At 48.2% G+C, this 16931-nt stretch overlaps 2 protein-coding genes and 1 non-coding gene across 3 annotated transcripts in view; all 3 read right to left on the bottom strand.

Moving 5' to 3' along the window:
* Positions 1–7586, bottom strand: part of LOC144483836 (uncharacterized) — a 284619-nt gene extending 277033 nt beyond the window's left edge. The window contains exon 1 of the mRNA XM_078202391.1: positions 7549–7586. The gene's annotated coding sequence lies outside the window, so the exon portion shown is untranslated. The remainder of the gene's footprint in view (positions 1–7548) is intronic.
* The window catches only part of LOC144483842 (uncharacterized), a 156762-nt gene that overhangs the window by 37623 nt on the left and 102208 nt on the right, over positions 1–16931 (bottom strand). The gene's annotated exons all lie outside the window — the stretch shown is intronic.
* trnap-agg (transfer RNA proline (anticodon AGG)) lies at positions 15686–15775 on the bottom strand. The gene is given in 2 exon segments: positions 15686–15721; positions 15740–15775. It is a non-coding gene; the product is annotated as a tRNA-Pro (tRNA).

Here is a 16931-nt window from a genome sequence, read left to right as displayed (position 1 = left end):
TCGAGGTTTTACATATTGCATTGACTGGTGCCATGGCATCTGGGGCAGAGCAGGGAGCATTTCCGTGGAGATGCTGCTTCTACCCAGAGTGTAATGGTAATGCTGCTGCACTTTGATACGACTGCTCAGACATTAGACAGTGTCAGCTCTTATTGATACTGAATAAAATCTAACCACCGCCACCAATAAGGGTTATCACTGGCAATCATTTCAGAGTTTGGGAAAAGGGGAGAAAGGGTTAATTGACTCCCTGATCCCCATTTTCTAACATCGCTGAGTCAAAAATAAAATCTCATCTCCCCCTCTGGCTCCTTTGCCAATTACCTCAGAGGGACTCACTTTCTGTTAAAGAGCCTGCCAACCCCTCTCACCCACTTTCCCTAAAGTGCATCAATCTCATCAGGAAAAGTCCAGAAAATTCAAATAATTTTACTGAAAGAAGTTTATTGATGAAACAGAACATGGTTAAAACAAACAGAAAATGACTTGAGGATCAAAGACAACCAGAGTAAAGGATGTTCACAATGTTCTGGACACAACTGGATTCTCTTCAGCTCCTCTGTCCCCTGTTCCTGTGACTCCCCGCTTTGGACACAGGGACACTGAACCCGGGGGTCACATCACCATCAGCCCTGGTCACCTCCTCCGGTGCCCTGATTGGATGGAGGTCCATTTCCCAGTCAGTTCTCCAGCAGCTTCCTGTCTCTCTATTAGTGCAACGCCCAGGGCAGTTTCCCAACTGACATGCAGGCCTGTTATTCTCAGCTAAATTCAGCCCTCAGCTCCATCGCCTGGCTGTCATTGACACGAGCAACAGAGAGACAGAAAGGTGCCCCAGGCTCAAATGGGAAGTCAAAACTTGTGGGTCTAAATCAACACTTCAACATTTGTCAGTCAAATCCATGTTATTTACACTGGGGGTTTTTATGATGAGATTAATTGAAGTGTTCGGCTGGTCAGCAAGCTCGAGAAGCACTGATTCCAGATTGTTTAATACTTCTGTCTTGAATCACAAAAGCTTCTCATTTTATCCCCTTCCTGAACTGAATTCCAACATCCTGAGCAGCTGTGGGTGTCACCTCTCTGTGTAAACTCCTGCCCCTTTTTATAAGGCTCTCTCATTCCTTATTGTGGGTCAATTCTTTAATGGTTGAGGATCGCTCTGTGATGTAGTGAGTGTTTATCCGGTCAATCAATGTTTCTGATGTCAGTCACAACGTCCATCGTTACTTTTCACCTTTTTCTTACTCTGTGTTTTATAAAAATAAAGTTTATAAACTTTTACAGAATGGTCAGCTTTAAGTTTCTGTAGTTGGTGATGAGGTCATCCAAAGGTCAAAGCCTTTCTCTTTTCTCCTTCCTGTTTAACTAAGGGTTGTGTGGAATATTCCATTCAGGGGGAGGTGGTGGGAATGTCACTGGCCGAGTAATGCAGAGACCCAGCAAAGGATCCGGGGACAGGCAGCCGGTGGGATTTGAATTCAGTGAATCAATCTGGAATTATATAAAGTTAGTCTCAGAAACGGTGACCATGAAACTATCATCGATTGTTGTAAAAACCCATCCAGTTCACCCTATTAATGCTCCCTATTAGGGAGGGAAATCTGCCATCCTTACTCGGTCTGGCCTATGTGTGAATCCAGACCCACACAGCGATGTGGGTGACTCTTAACTGCCCCTCTGAAATGACTGAGCAAGTCACTCCGTTCAGGGGCAATTAGGAGATGAGCAACGTGTGCTGGGGCTTTGCCAGCAGTGTCCACATCCCAGGGAAGAATAAAGAATATTCCACGGAAAGTGATGGGTGATTTGAAATGAATTGAAAGTAGGTCAGGAGGTGCTCGTATCGTCCAGAGCTGCTTTTCAATGGATCCTCCTGTTTAAAATAAAAACACATCAGTGTGTCCCTTTCCCAGACACACTGACCTTGGAATATCACAATGCTGTTTTTAAACATTCCTATGTTAAAGAATCAGTCATTTAGAATTGTGAAACACAGAAATTAAATGTTCCGTTTTTCCTGGGATCCTCCTGTGCCTGGCACCGGTGTCCTGAACAAGGTTATTAACATTCTCTGTGTTAAAGGTTCCTCCTGGTTCTTGCTGTCTGTTGTGTCCTTTGTCACAGTCGGTACCAGGACATTTCTATTGAAAGGTTGTTAAGAAATTCCAGTGAATTCCAGCCCCTTGTGTAACGTTCCATTTGGTGTGTGTCAGATTCAGAGATGTCCACGTGTGTGTGAAAAGGGTTCTGGGTAAGGGTTTTAACCCTTCTTTCCCCGTTAGTAACAATGAGCCCTGTATTCAATTCTAAAGTATAAAGTCCTCATTAGATATCAATTCTACCTGTTATCTACATTTCACCAACCAGTCTATATTTTCATCACAGGACTGCAGTGGGAGCACCGTCAACATCTTACTGACTGGATCGATTTTATCGAGGAGGTGACGAAGGTGATCGATGAGGGTAGAGCAGTGGATGTTGTGTACATGGATTTTAGTGAGGCTTTCAACAAGGTCACTCATGGTCGGCTCATCCAGAAGATTAAGATGCATGGGATTCACGGTGACTTGGCCACTTGGATTCAGAATTGACTTGCCCATAGAAGTCAGAGAGTAGTGGTGGAGGGTGTTTTTCTGGCTGGAAGTCCATGACTAGTGGTGTTCTGCAGGGATCCGTACTGGGACCTGCGCTATTTGTGATATATATAAATGACTTGGATGAAAATGTGGATGGGTGGGTTAGCAAGCTGGCAGATGTCACAAAACTAGATGGAGTTGTAGATAATGTAGAAGGTTGTGAAAGGTTACAGTGGGATGTAGATCAGCTGCAGATATGAGCGGAGAAATGGCAGATGGATTTTAATCCGGGCAAGTGTGAGGTGCTGCACTTTGGGAGATCAAATATTAAGGATAAGTAAACAGTTAATGTACAGAGGGATCTTGGGGTTCAAGTCCATAGCTTCCTGAAATTAGCCACACAAATATTTAGTCGGTAAAGAAGGCAGATGGCATGCTTGCCTTTATTGAGTACAAGAGTCAGCATGCCATGTTGCAGCTTTATAAAACTTTGTTTGGGCTGCACTTAGAATATTGCGCTCAATTCTGGTCGCCACATTACAGAAAGGACGCAGAGGTTTTGATGAGGGTGCAGAAGAGGTTTCCCAGGATGCTGCCTGGATTGGAGAGTGTGAGCGACTGACAAACGAGGGTTGTTTTCTCGATAGCGGTGGAGGGTGAGGGGAGACCTGATAGCAGTCTATAAAATGAGAGACATAGAATCTTTTCCCCAGAGTTGATATGTCTAATACCAGGGAGCATGCACTTAAGGTGAGACGGGGAAAGTTCAAAGGAGATGTGAGAGGTAAGTGTTTTTACACAGAGAGTGGTAGGTGTCTGGAATGCGCTGCTAGGAGTGGTGGTGGAGGCAGATACGATAGGGGCGTTTAAGGGGGTTTTAAATAAGCACATGAATATGCAAGGAATAGAGGAATATGGACCAAGGGCAGGCAGAAAGGAATAGTTTAATTTGGCATCATGTTCGACACAACATGGTGGGCTGAAGGGTCTGTTCCTGTGCTGTACTGTTCTACGTTCTATTTGTGATCTCCATTTAGAAAAAGGAAATAGAGGCACTGGCGAAGGAGCAAGAAAGATTCACAAGAATAATCCCAGAACTGTAATCACTTGTGAACTCACTGGTGTTTCACCAAGTTTGCTGACTGAGTGAATTCCTTCCCAGTCAGAGCAGGTAACCAGCCTCTGCCTGGTGTGAACTCACTGGTTGGACATTAGTTCCCGAGAGCTTTTGAAGCCACGCCCACATTTAAAGGGTCTCTCCTGGGTGTGATGATGTTGTGTCTGGGCAGGCTGGATAACCGAGTAAATCCTTTCGCACACACCGAGCAGGTGAATGGTTTCTCCCCGGTGTGAACTCACTGCTGTTTCAGCAGTGTTGATGATATTCTCAACCTCCTTCAACAGTGAGAGCAGCTGAACGGCCTCTCCCCGGTGTGAATGTGCTCAGGGATCATCAGTTCCTGAGAGCTTCTGAAGCCGGCCTCTCAGGCAGAGCATTTAAAGGGGCTCTCCTTGGAGTGAGTGGCTTTGTGTTTCTGCAGGCTGGATGACTGAGTGAATCCCTTCCCACACACAGAGCAGGTGAACAGCCTCTCCCCAGTGTGAACTCGCTGGTGTGTCCGCAGGTTGGATGACGTTCTAAACCTCTTTGCGCAGTGAGAGCAGCTGAACGGTCTCTCCTCAGTGTGAATGCGCTGGTGGATCATCAGTTCCTGAGAGCTTTTGAATCCACTCCCACAGTCAGAGCATTTAAATGGTCTTTCATTGGTGTGAGTGAGATTGTGAGCGCGCAAGTTCGATGAATGATTGAATCCCTTCCCACACACAGAGCAGGTGAACGGTCTCTCCCCAGTGTGAACTCGCTGGTGTCTCCGCAAGTTGTATGATGTTCTAAACCTCTTTGTGCAGTGAGAGCAGCTGAACGGTCTCTCCTCAGTGTGAATGCGCTGGTGGGACACCAGTTCCTGAGAGCTTTTGAATCCGCTCCCACAGTCAGAGCATTTAAACGGTCTCTCATTGCTGTGAGTGACTTTGTGTTTCAGCAAGCTGGATGAATGAGTGAATCCCTTCCCACACACAGAGCAGATGAATGGTCTCTCCCCGGTGTGAACTTGCTGGTGTACGCGCAGGTGGGATGATGTTCTAAACCTCTTTGTGCAGTGAGAGCAGCTGAACGGTCTGTCCTCACTGTGAGTGCGCTGGTGGGACACCAGTTCTCCAGAGCTTTTGAATCCTTTTCCACAGTCAGAGCATTTGAACGGTCTCTCACTGGTGTGAGTGAGATTGTGTCTGTGCAGGTGGAATGAATGAGTGAATCCCTTCCCACACACAGAGCAGGTGAATGGTCTCTCCCCAGTGTGAACCCGCTGATGTTCCCACAGACTGGATGACGTTTTAAACCTCTTTGAGCAGTGAGAGCAGCTGAATGGTCTCTCCTCAGTATGAATGCGCTGGTGGGACATCAGTTCTCCAGAGCTTTTGAAACCACTCCCGCAGTCAGAGCATTTAAACGGTCTCTCATTGGTGTGAGTGAGATTGTGTGTGCGCAGGTTCGATGAATCAGTGAATCCCTTCCCACACACAGGGCAGCTGAATGGTCTCTCCCCAGTGTGACTGCGTTGATGAGTTTCCAGTGCAGATGGGTATCTGAATCCCTTTCCACAGTCCCCACATTTGCACGGTTTCTCCATGGTGCGGGTGTCCTTGTGACTCTCCAGGTTAAACAATCAGTTAAATCTCACACAGAACACGGGTACAGTCTCTGCCTGCTGTGAATGCTGCAATGTATTTTCAGGCTGTGTAACTGGTTAAAGCTCTTTCCACACTCAGTGCACTGGAACACTCTCACTCATTTCTCGTCACAGCGATGTTTACAATCTTTTGAAGCCAAGAGGCCAAACAAACATTTCGCCTGCTAGATTCAAATATTCAGGTCCCAAGAAGTCGAGTCACTCTGTCAGATCTCGATGTGATGTTGGAGATTTCTGTCTGATTTCTTCTTGTCTAATATCCTGTAAGTCAATTTAGAAAAAACATCGTAATTCAGAATACGATCGAAATTCAAATCTACATTTCTAGTTTATGGAGCATTCATTAAAGACACAGTCATGGAGCATTAAACTTGCCGAGCAGGGCCTCCCGTATTAGCACACAGGCAGCTGCTTTGTGAGACTGCCAGCAGTACGGACAAGTCAGAGATAAGGGTGTCCTCAGAAGTGGGATTCATTGTGAAAGCTCAGGGACGGTTGATAAGATGCAGCAATTCTATGATTCTAATGAACATTCTTTCCTCTCCCATTCCCCAACAGCCGTGAACCTCCATCCCACACACTCTCCCTCCATTCTCACTCTGCTGTATCTAATATTCACCCTCCCAATTCTCCTGAAGGTGCTGATTGAGGCTGATTGACAGATCCATGCTCACTGCTTCCTGTCCAGCACAGAAATCATAACAAATAGGAGCTGCAGTCAGCATTCGACCCATCGAGTCTGCTCAACCATTCATTGAGATTATTGGTTGATCTACCTCTGCATTATTTTCCCCACACTGTCCCCCATGTCCATCGATATCTTCAATATCTAGAAACCTATCAATCCCTCTCTTGAAAAATCTTGATGACTGAGGCTCTATAGTCCTCTGGGGTAGAGAATCCAAAACATCACCACATCCTTGAATGAAGAAATCCTTCCTCATCTGAGCATTCTCTCCATTTTCCAGCCTGTTCCCAATAATTATTGACTCCCTTGTCATTCAAAAACTGTCCAACTCATCCTTGAATATCTTCAATCCCTCCACTGGTCCCTATGGAAGAGAAATCTAGATACTAACAATTCTCTGAGGGAAGAGATTGTTGGAAATATATAATATAGCTGCAGTCCAAAATTACACAGCCAGATATAATAAGTGTATTTTATTACAGAGCTATAAATAATATATCTAATCTGTACCATATAACAACAGGGGAGTTGATAGCCTCGTGGTATTATCGCTAGACTATTAATCCAGAAACTGAGCTGATGTTCTGGGGACCCAGGTTTGAATCCTGCCACGGCAGATGGTGGAATTTGAATTTAAAAACAAAATCTGGAATTCAGAATCTACTGATGACCATGAAACCATTGTCGATTGACCAAAAAACCCATCTGGTTCATGAATGTGCTTTAGGGAAGGAAATCTGCCGTCCTTACCCAGTCTGGCCTACATGTGACTCCAGAGCCACAGCAATGTGGTTGACTCTCAACCAGCTTCTGAAATGGCCCAGCAAGCCACTCAGTTCAAGGGGAATTAGGGATGGGCAATAAATGCTGGCCCAGCCTGCAATGCCCGTGTCCCAAGGATGAATAAAAAAACAACATCAGAACGTCTCTGTCCTATATTAGTTTACTGTCCCCTTTAATATATTTCAGAAATTAGATGGGCACATGAAGGAAATAAACTTGCTGGGGAAAGGGAATATAGAAAGGGAATGGGACTGACTGGATTGTTCGACAAAGAGTCGGCATGGATTCGAGTTACTGAATGGATTCCTTCTGCGCTGTAATGACTCGATGAGTGAAAATATATAACATTGCTTCAGTGTTACATTACAAGATGAGAAATAATAATAAATGTACTTTGTTACAGAACCATAAATAATATACCAAATCGACAATATAACAACACTAGGCATATCTCTGTCCGATATTAATTTATTGTTCTCTTAAATGTCAGCCATCTCCTGGGGAAACCAGCCCTTTAATTGTGAACATTAGGAAAGGGACCTTTTAGCCAGACAAATCAATGTGTCAAGCTGAGGGAGCAAAGATGTCAATGTCTTTCAGTCAGAGAGAGAGAGACCTGGGCCAACCTTTCCAGAGTCTGCACCCTCCCTGGATTCACTTCCTTTCCATTCAGTTGCTGCAAGTCCCCAATTTCCCCCAGAATGAGAAAAGAAATGGAAAGGGACATAAAAGAAAGTGTTTTACTCACAGATGTTGGAGAGACAGAAGGAAGGTTGAGTCTGTCTGTACTCAATATTCATTGAGAGACCTCTTTTTAGGTCAAACCAAGTAAACAAACTCAAATTAAATCAGGACAAAGTAAAAGGGGCAGCTCCCCAAAAAGGAGGGGGAACAGCCCGAACAGAAATCAAAATGCAAAGGAAACTTAAAAACATCAAATTAAAATGTGGTTATTAGGGTCAATAATGCACCCCAACCCCTGCGGTGCCCAGCGGGCGCGGAAAGCGTCAACCTCGCCCGTGGAATATTCATTGAGAGACCTCTTTTTAGGTCAAACCAAGTAAACAAACTCAAATTAAATCAGGACAAAGTAAAAGGGGCAGCTCCCCAAAAAGGAGGGGGAACAGCCCGAACAGAAATCAAAATGCAAAGGAAACTTAAAAACATCAAATTAAAATGTGGTTATTAGGGTCAATAATGCACCCCAACCCCTGCGGTGCCCAGCGGGCGCGGAAAGCGTCAACCTCGCCCGTGGACACCGCATGCTCCCTCTCCAGGGACACCTGGCCGCGAACGTAGCCGCGGTAGAGGGGAAGACAGTCAGGATGGACGGCCCCCTCGATCGCCCGCTGCCTGGACCGGTAAATGGCGCGTTTCGCCAGGCCCAGGAGCAGGTTCACGAGGAGGTCGCCATCCCGACCCTCCCCTCTCCGCACCGGGTGTCCGTAGATCAGGAGTGTGGGACTGAAGTGCAAACAAAACATCAATAAAAGATTCTTCAGGAAAACATAAAGGGAGTGCAGCCTAAGACACTCAACATAGACATGGTCCACGGACTCCACAAGGCCACAGAAAGGGCAGTCTTCGGAGCCCGTGAACCAGTGAATCCTACGGTTGTGCGGAACTGCTGCATGCATCACCCTCCACCCCAGGTCCCCGACGTAATTGGGGGAGATCCCTCCGTAGAGGGACCTCCAGCGGGGACCTCCGCCGCCCGGCGGCAACAAGGCCCGCCAAGGTGTATCCGGGCGACAGGCGAGGAGGCGGTAGTGGAAGGTGTGCAGCAGCAGCCCGCACAGGAAACGCCTCCGCGCGGTAGAAAAAGGCACGGAGGGCATTTCCGCGAGGCGGCTCAGGCTGTGGGGCACCTCACCCAGGGGAGGGGGCTGAGGCTTTGGGCCAATGTGGAATTCCGCCCGAACAGGGGAACGCTCGGGCGGGATCCCACCGCACGCCTGTGCCGTCTCAAGTTTGCGTGCAGTTTCGGGGCCGAGCACGACCGTCCTAAGGTCTAGGATGGCTTTGGCCGCGCGCCGGACGGACGTCCCCGCGCGCTCAGCCAGCACGCGGGGACTCATCCAGCCCGCTCCTCCGCCATCGAGCACGTCCCCGATTCTGGTCACCCCGGCGTCCACAGCCCCCCTCTCCGCCAGCCACCTGAAGTTATACGGCTGGAGGAGCGGATTCCTGAGCAGCGGCTCTCGCACGAGAGCCGCTACTCCTGACGGGGGAGAGCTGCGTCGCGAGGCGACCTTGTTCCAGACAGTGAGGAGGTCCTGGTAAAAGACGGGCAACTCCTGCAGGGCGGTCGAAGCACGCCCCAGTTCGATATGCAGGAGCTGCACGTCATAATTGAGGCCGTGCCACTGGCGGAAGAAATACGTCGCCATGGCACACCACTGTGGAGGGGGCTCAACGTAAAGGTACCTCTGCAGGGCCTGGAGGCGGAAGGTCGCTATCTGAGTGCGGAGGCACACCAGACCTTGTCCGCCCTCCTCAAGCGGGAGATACAGGACCGCAGCAGGGACCCAGTGCAGTCGATTGCCCCAGAAGAACCGCACGAGGGTTCTCTGGATATCGGTGACAAAGCCAGGGGGAGGGGTCAAAGGGACCAGCCGGTACCACAGCATGGAGGCGACCAGCTGGTTTATGACGCGAGCTCGCGCCCCGTAGGACAGCACTCGGAGCAGTCCTGTCCAGCGACCCAGGCGGGCGGAGACTTTGGCCTCCAGCTCCCGCCAGTTCGCCGGCCAGGATTCCTCGGCTGGGCAGAGATGGGCCCCCAAGTAGAGGAGGTTGGTCCTGCTCCAGGTGAAAGGCCTGAGCTCCTCCGGAAGGGGGTCCGTCTCCCAAGGACCGACAAGGAGTCCGGAGCACTTGGCCCAGTTGATCCTGGCGGAGGACGCGGCGGAGTACACCGCCTGGCATTCTCGCATCCTCCCCAGGTCAACCGGGTCCGTGAACATGAGGAGCACGTCGTCGGCGTAAGCTGACAGGACCACCCCTACGTCCGGTCCGCGCAGGACCAAACCTGACAACCTCCTCCGCAAGAGGCGCAGGAATGGCTCTACGCATACGGAATACAGTTGGCCGGACAAGGGGCAGCCCTGCCGTACTCCTCTCCCAAAGCGAAGGGGCGCCGTCAGGGACCCGTTAACCTTAATCAGACACTCTGCGGCAGAGTACAGTAATCGGATCCGGGCGACAAAATGCGTTCCGAACCCGAATGCCCGCAGAGTCCCGAGTAAATACTCGTGCTCCACCCTGTCAAACGCCTTCTCCTGATCTAATGACAAGAAGGCGCCCGACAGACCAGTCCTCTGGGTATGATGTATTAGGTCCCGGACCAGGTGGAGATTGTCATGTATACAGCGGCCCGGGACCGTGTAGGACTGGTCAGGGTGGATCAAGTGGTCCAGCACGGATCCAAGGCGTGAAGCCGTAGCCCTGGCAAAGATTTTATAATCCGTGCTGAGGAGGGAGACCGGGCGCCAGTTCTTGAGCAGGTGGAGATCCCCCTTCTTGGGCAGCAGGGCAATGACGGCCCTGCGCCACGAAAGGGGCATCTCCCCGGTAGCGACGCTCTCCCCCAGGACCCCCGCGTAGTCGCTCCCCAGGACGTCCCAGAACGCCCTGAAGAACTCTACTGTCAGCCCGTCCAGCCCAGGGGCCTTGCCCCGGCTGAGGCCATTGAGGGCGCCGGTCAGCTCGGCCATGGTGGTAGGGGCCTCGAGCCTGCCGACGCCCTCCGGGCTGACCTGCGGCAGGTCCTCCCACAGAAGTCTGCGGGCATCCTCGCTGGACGGATCCGGAGAGAAGAGCGAGGTGTAATACTCCCGGGCAATGGCCCGGATGCCCTCCGGATCCGAGACGGGGGAACCGTCGTCGGCCAGCAGCGTAAGGAGCTGCTGACGGTTAGCCCGCCCTCTTTCCAGCGAGTAGAAGGGGGAGCGGCGGTCCAGGTCCACCTGGAACTGGAGCCGCGACCTCACGTACGCGCCGCGAGACCTGGCAAGCTGCAGGTCCCGCAGCGCGTCATTCTTCTCCCTGTACTCTGAACGCAGGGCCAGGTCCGTGTCAGGCTGACTGAGACGTGCCTCCAGGTTGAGCACCTCCTTCTCCAACGCCTCGAGCCTGGATTTCCGCCTCTTTGTCGACCCCCTCGCGTACCCCTGACAGAAGGTACGGAAATGAGTCTTGCCCACATCCCACCAGAGCCTCAAGGAGGGGAAGCCAAAAGAGCTGAAACAAGGACAATTTTTTAGCATGGCCAATCAACCTAACCCGCACATCTTTGGACTGTGGGGGAAAACCGGAGCACCTGGAGGAAACCCACGCAGACACGAGGAGAATGTGCAAACTCCACACAGGCAGTGACCCAAGCTAGGAATCGAACCCGGGTCCCGAGCGCTGTGAAGCAGCAGTGCTAACCACTGTGCTACCGTGCCGCCCATTGCGGAATTAAACAGAATGGGTTCAATCTGCAATTGTTTGGGTGAAGATATTTACATGTATATCCGGTCTCTCCAGCGATTGGTTAATTCCCAAAAGAGTCAACTGGTAACGTCCAATCATGTCCCTGATTCTCCAATTCATCCAATCAGCTCACAGACCCTTTGTTCTCCAGTTTATTACGTCAGAACAGGGCCAGTGAAGCAATGAAGTTGTTTTCCCCACAGCGGGACCGAAACGAGAATTCACCGCAATGTTGGACCTTTCGCCAAGACAGCTTCTGAGATGGTGGCAATGAGGGGAAATAGTTAATGTTGTCCTTGTAACAATGTCGAGAGTTCCCATTCAACAGTCTGAATATTTTGCCTATCCTTTTTCACATTATATGAAATTGAAAATTTTGCATATCCTTTTTCACATTCTTTGAAATTGAAAATATATACAACTAAGAACCAATGTTCCAGAATTCCCTTTTTGATTTTGATGCCTGCGTATTTAATATCAGCGGAGTTCTTATCAAACATCTCAACAGTGGGTGGGGGCGGGGCCGGGGAGGGGTGTCCTGCTACAGGTTGATCTTCAGGTTCAATGTTACCGAGGAGATCCATCTACCTGACTTACAATGTTCCTTGAGACGCATCTTACTTCTCAGGAGGTTCAGGAGGTCCATGTCCACCTCAGAATTTCTATTACCTAAATTGACCGCATCCAACACTCTCGGAGGCAATGAGTTCCAGGTCCTGAGCACTCGCTGTGGAAAAAATGTTGCTTCCAAATCTTCTTCGCCCGCGCCTTGCCCAATATCTCAAAACTTGCCCCTCCCCCTCTAAACTTGCCTGATCTAGTCCACCTCGATTAAATCGCTCCTCAATCTCCTTCGCTCCAATGGACAACAATCCCAGCATCACAAACCAGAAACTTCTGGCTAATTTGAAGTTTTCAAAACTAAACTTACTCCAAAGGAACTCCTCCATCTGATTTTCAACTTTTAAAAAACATTTCTGTGTATTTTGCTTCTTAAAATTAAACATGTTTAAAAGAAATTCTTCCGCAGAGTTCATCAACCTTTTAGAAAATGTTTTCACCATTTTGAAAAATGTAATGTTTCCACGTATTTTTCGAGAAATTTCCAACTTTTTAAAAGATAGCTTAAACTTGCTAACATATTTTTCCCAAATACTTTAACGAGAATTCGTCATTTAAAGAAGCTATTTTTAAAAAAAACTTAATTGAAGTTTATCGGTAATTTTTTTCTTAAAATAGTCAACATTTTTTTGAAAAATAATTAGCTAAGATAAATTTCTTCAGAGAAGCTGACTGCATTTGTTCAACATTTCTCTGAATTGGTCCAAAATTTGTGAAAGCACATTTTTCATCCACACGAATATGGAGTTTTCGAACTACTGTTAAACTATCACAGCGAGCTAGCCAGGAGTCAAACCTGGAATCTTCTGATCCGTCGTCAGACGCGTTATCCATTGCGCCACTGGCCCACAACCAAACCCCGTGCAGCAATGTTTTACATATCGGTTCGAGGCTTCGAAATCGGCAGAGCCATGGTCAAAACATATTCGTTTTAGTGAGGAAATGTTGCATCATTAAATTTTTCTCTACTCGCTTACAGTAATTGTACTTTGCCTTGAATTGAGTTAACCTGCTGTGCTGGATTTCGAACCCTGGTTCCCAAAGCTTCAGCCTGCTTCTCTGCGTTATCAATCCAGGGTCAACAACATGACTCGAAACGGCACCCCTCCCGCCAGTGAATCCACTATTGAATATTACCTGAATATAGTATCTCACAATCATATGACATTGGCTCTTACTTGAGCCTCAAAATACATTCAGGAAAAGACAAAAGTGCTGAAAATTCACGACAAACTGAGCAGGAAAGATGACACACCTATTTTGACTCAGCACACATGTTATCAGTTTATTCAGTGGCTAAAAGAGCAGGGCAGAGGATGGGAATCCTGCGGGAGTAACTCACCTCCTGACTCCTAAAAAACAGTCCACGATCGGCATAACTATAGGGTTCATGGTGGGAGATATAGGAAGGATATCAGAGGTAGGTTCTTTACGCAGAGAGTGGTTGGGGTGTGGAATGGACTGCCTGCAGTGATAGTGGAGTTAGACACTTTAGGAACATTTACGCGGTTATTGGATAGGCTCATGGAGCACACCAGGATGATAGGGAGTGGGATAGCTTGATCTTGGTTTCAGTTAAAGCTCGGCACAACATCGTGGGCCGAAGGGCCTGTTCTGTGCTGTACTGTTCTATGTTCTATGTTCTATGATCGACGTGGCACAAGTCAGGAATGCGATAGAATATTCACCACTTGTCTGCATGATGCAGGAATCCACCAAAGGCACTTTAGACAGCATCTTCCAAACCCATGACCGCTTCCACCTGGCAGCTCCCCCGCCCCCCCCCCCTCGCCCCCCTCCAACGCCACACAGCCAACACCACCCTCAAGTCCCTCAGCATTCTGATTTGGAAATTCCTTCACTGTCATTGGGACAAATTCGTGGAATTCACTCCCTAACAGCACTGTAAGTGTACCTGTACAAATGGATGCAACGTTTCAAGAAGGCAGCTCAGCACTACTTTCTCAAGGCTAAATACTGATGGGCAGTGCATGCTGATCTAGCCAGCGACACCCACATGAACAAAAAGAAACATCCAGGCAGCTCTCTGAACCCATAATCATGCGGCCAACTGAAGAGGTGAATGGAGATAAAATGAATGTCAAGTTACATAGCCAACCCTGTTGATCATATCTGTATTTTCGAGCGAGTGTGTTGTGCTGATAGACTCCTCACAGTTTATGCTCAGGTTCTCAAACGAAACCCCATGTGAACCAATCCCAAAGTCTGCAATGCAAAGAAAAAACCAAAATCTGCAGCTCATAAAATCTGATAAAATCTTCGTGGGAGAGGGCGGCACAGTGGTTAGTTCTGCTGGCTCACAATGCCAGGGACCTGGTTCCGATTCTGGGGTTAGTCACTGTCTATGTGAATGGAGATATACAGCTTTTTAAAGCTGCAGCAGTAGCTCACCTATAGTTCCAGTGACCTAATGCGTAAGGCACCGGCTTCCTAAACCAGGAAGCGTGTGTTCGAGTCACCTGTAAACCTTGGTGACAGTCGTAGCTGACATGCCAAATTTCCTAAGTCTTCTGAGAAAGTAGAGGCGTTGATGGGCTTTTCTTCACTATAGTGTCGGCATGGGAGGCCAGGACAGGTTGTTGGTGATCTGGAGACCTAAAAACATGAAGCTCTCGACACTTTCGACTTCGTCCCCTTTGATGGAGACAGGGGCATGTTCTACTCTACGCTTTCTGAAGTCAATGACAATCTCCGTTTTGTTGACATTGAGGGAGAGATGACAGAAATGAGAAATGAGAAAATACTTTGCGGTTCACGGCCTCAGGGTGAGGTACGCACTAAATCAGAAAATGAGTACACCACAGAATAAGGCCATGCTAAGGAATGGCAATATAATTCCAAGTCAGGATGGTGAGTGACTTGGAGGAGAACTTACAGATGGTGGCGTTCCCATGTGTCTACTACCCTTGTCCTTCTGGATGGAAGTGGTCGTGGGTTTCGAAGGTGCTGTCTAAGGATCGTTGGTACATTGCTGCTCTGTATCTTTTAGATAATACACATCGCTGCTCCTGAGCGTCGGTTGTGGCGGGATTGAATGCTTGTGGATGTGGTGCCAATCAAGCGGGCTGCTTTGTCCCGGATGATGTCAATCTTCTTGAGTGTGTTGGAGCTGCACCCATCCAGGCGAGGTGGGAATATTCCATCACGCTCCTGACTTGTGCCTTGGAGATGGTGGACAGACTCTGAGGAGTCAGGAGGTGAGTTATTCGCCGCAGTATTCCTGGCCTCTGACCTGCTCTTGTAGCCATTGTGTTTATGTGGCGAGTCCAATTGAGTATCTGGTCAATGGTAACCGTAAGGATGTTAACAGTGGGGGATTCAGTGATGGAAAATCTATTGACTGTCAAGAGGCGGTGGTTAGATTTTCTCTTATTGGTGATGGACATTGTCTGGCATTTGTGTGGCGCGAATGTTACATGCCACTTGTCAGCCCAAAGTCTAATATAATGCAGCACACTGCGAACTTTCAAAATCTGAAATAAAAACAGAAAATACTGGGTTATGTCAGCATTTCTGGAAGTACCTGTGGAGCGAGAATCAGAACTAACGCTTCCCGTCCAGCTGTCACGTGGCAGGCGCAGACATGATGGATGTCCGCGCCTGCCATGTGGGTGTCCCAGTGGGCTCTATCCGTGCTGTAAAATTCTGTGCCTTTATGACTCTTTTTCGGAGCCAGTCAGCAGAAAGCCATCCCGCCGTTTGCACCTTAAACAAATCAAAATATCTCCTTTTGAACACAATATTTTGGTCAAAACGAAACAAATGAGGGGCTCGTCCGGGATTTGAACCCGGGACCTCTCGCATGCTAATGGGGCGAGATACCCTAAGCGAGAATCATACCCCTAGACCAACGAGCCTGCACGTTAGCAGTCAGCAAAATAAAACTTGTTTAACTTTCTAAAAGGCAGTTCTGACACCTCGAGTGAAAGCCGAAATTGATTCAATAACGCACCGCATCAGCATTTGTGGACTTTAAGCACCAGCAAAATATCCGTCCAATATTGTTACCTCGACTGTTTGCAACTGGGGGCTTTTGTTTATAAAGTACACATGTTACAGTCAATAATTCTAACCCAGCGACTTCAACATGTGACAACTCTGAGTCCGCATTTGATATTTGATCACTTTTGAAAGGTGTTGTCTGTCAGACAGTTAAAATATCTGGAACATTTAAAGTACAGATTGATGACATGGTTCACCTGGGAGATCTGCTGGTTTGTGTGAAAGGATCGGGGAGCGATTGGACTTGATGTGATAGTAATATAAATAAAAACATGTCAAATTTCCCAACAGTGACAATCAGTAACCTCAGTGAGAGAAAACACTCAGACGGGGCTGATTGTCACGTTCACTATGAGTAAATTTTCTCTGAAGTTTAACCCCATGTGTTGTCCTGACAATGAATCATTGATTATCGACCTGTGCCAGATTTTGTCTGAGGCCCGCGGGAGCCTCATTCACTGTGGCTCTCAGTGCACAGTAATACACGGCGCTGTCTGTCACCTTCTAATCATTCATGGGCAAGTGAAAATAATTTTGTTTCAGGTTGAGATTCCCGCTGCAGTATAAAAAACCTGGAGCCGTATCGGTAAATTAGCGGCTCTGAGCAGTCAATGAGGAGCTCGGTGTGTATACTGGCGATACCAGAACAGTTAATGTTGTATACTTAAACTCGATCCCGAGTAACTGCAGGGTATTGCTGAATCTTCACCCTCTGCTGCTTGAACTCCTTGTTTTGACTGGGACACTGAGTCACCGTTACTCATGTCTGAAAATAGGCAACAGACACGCAGTGGGTTAGAAGGAGTAACAACAATGGAATAATCCCCTCGAGATGGAAATGGGGAATGAATCTGGTGACTGGCAGATGTCACGCAGAAGTTCAAAATGACAAACCTGCAATCAGGACAATAACCAGAGTGAGACAGAGTTTCACCCCCATGGTTCGAGTCTGAACACCAGAAACAGAGAGACTGATCACTGTCTGAATCAGATCTGCAATTGGAGATGTTG

Source organism: Mustelus asterias, unplaced genomic scaffold (assembly GCF_964213995.1).
Source record: "Mustelus asterias unplaced genomic scaffold, sMusAst1.hap1.1 HAP1_SCAFFOLD_79, whole genome shotgun sequence".
NCBI classification, from domain to species: domain Eukaryota; kingdom Metazoa; phylum Chordata; class Chondrichthyes; order Carcharhiniformes; family Triakidae; genus Mustelus; species Mustelus asterias.
The sequence above is the reverse complement of the archived record's forward strand: the minus strand, read 5'-3'. Positions and strand labels throughout refer to the sequence as shown.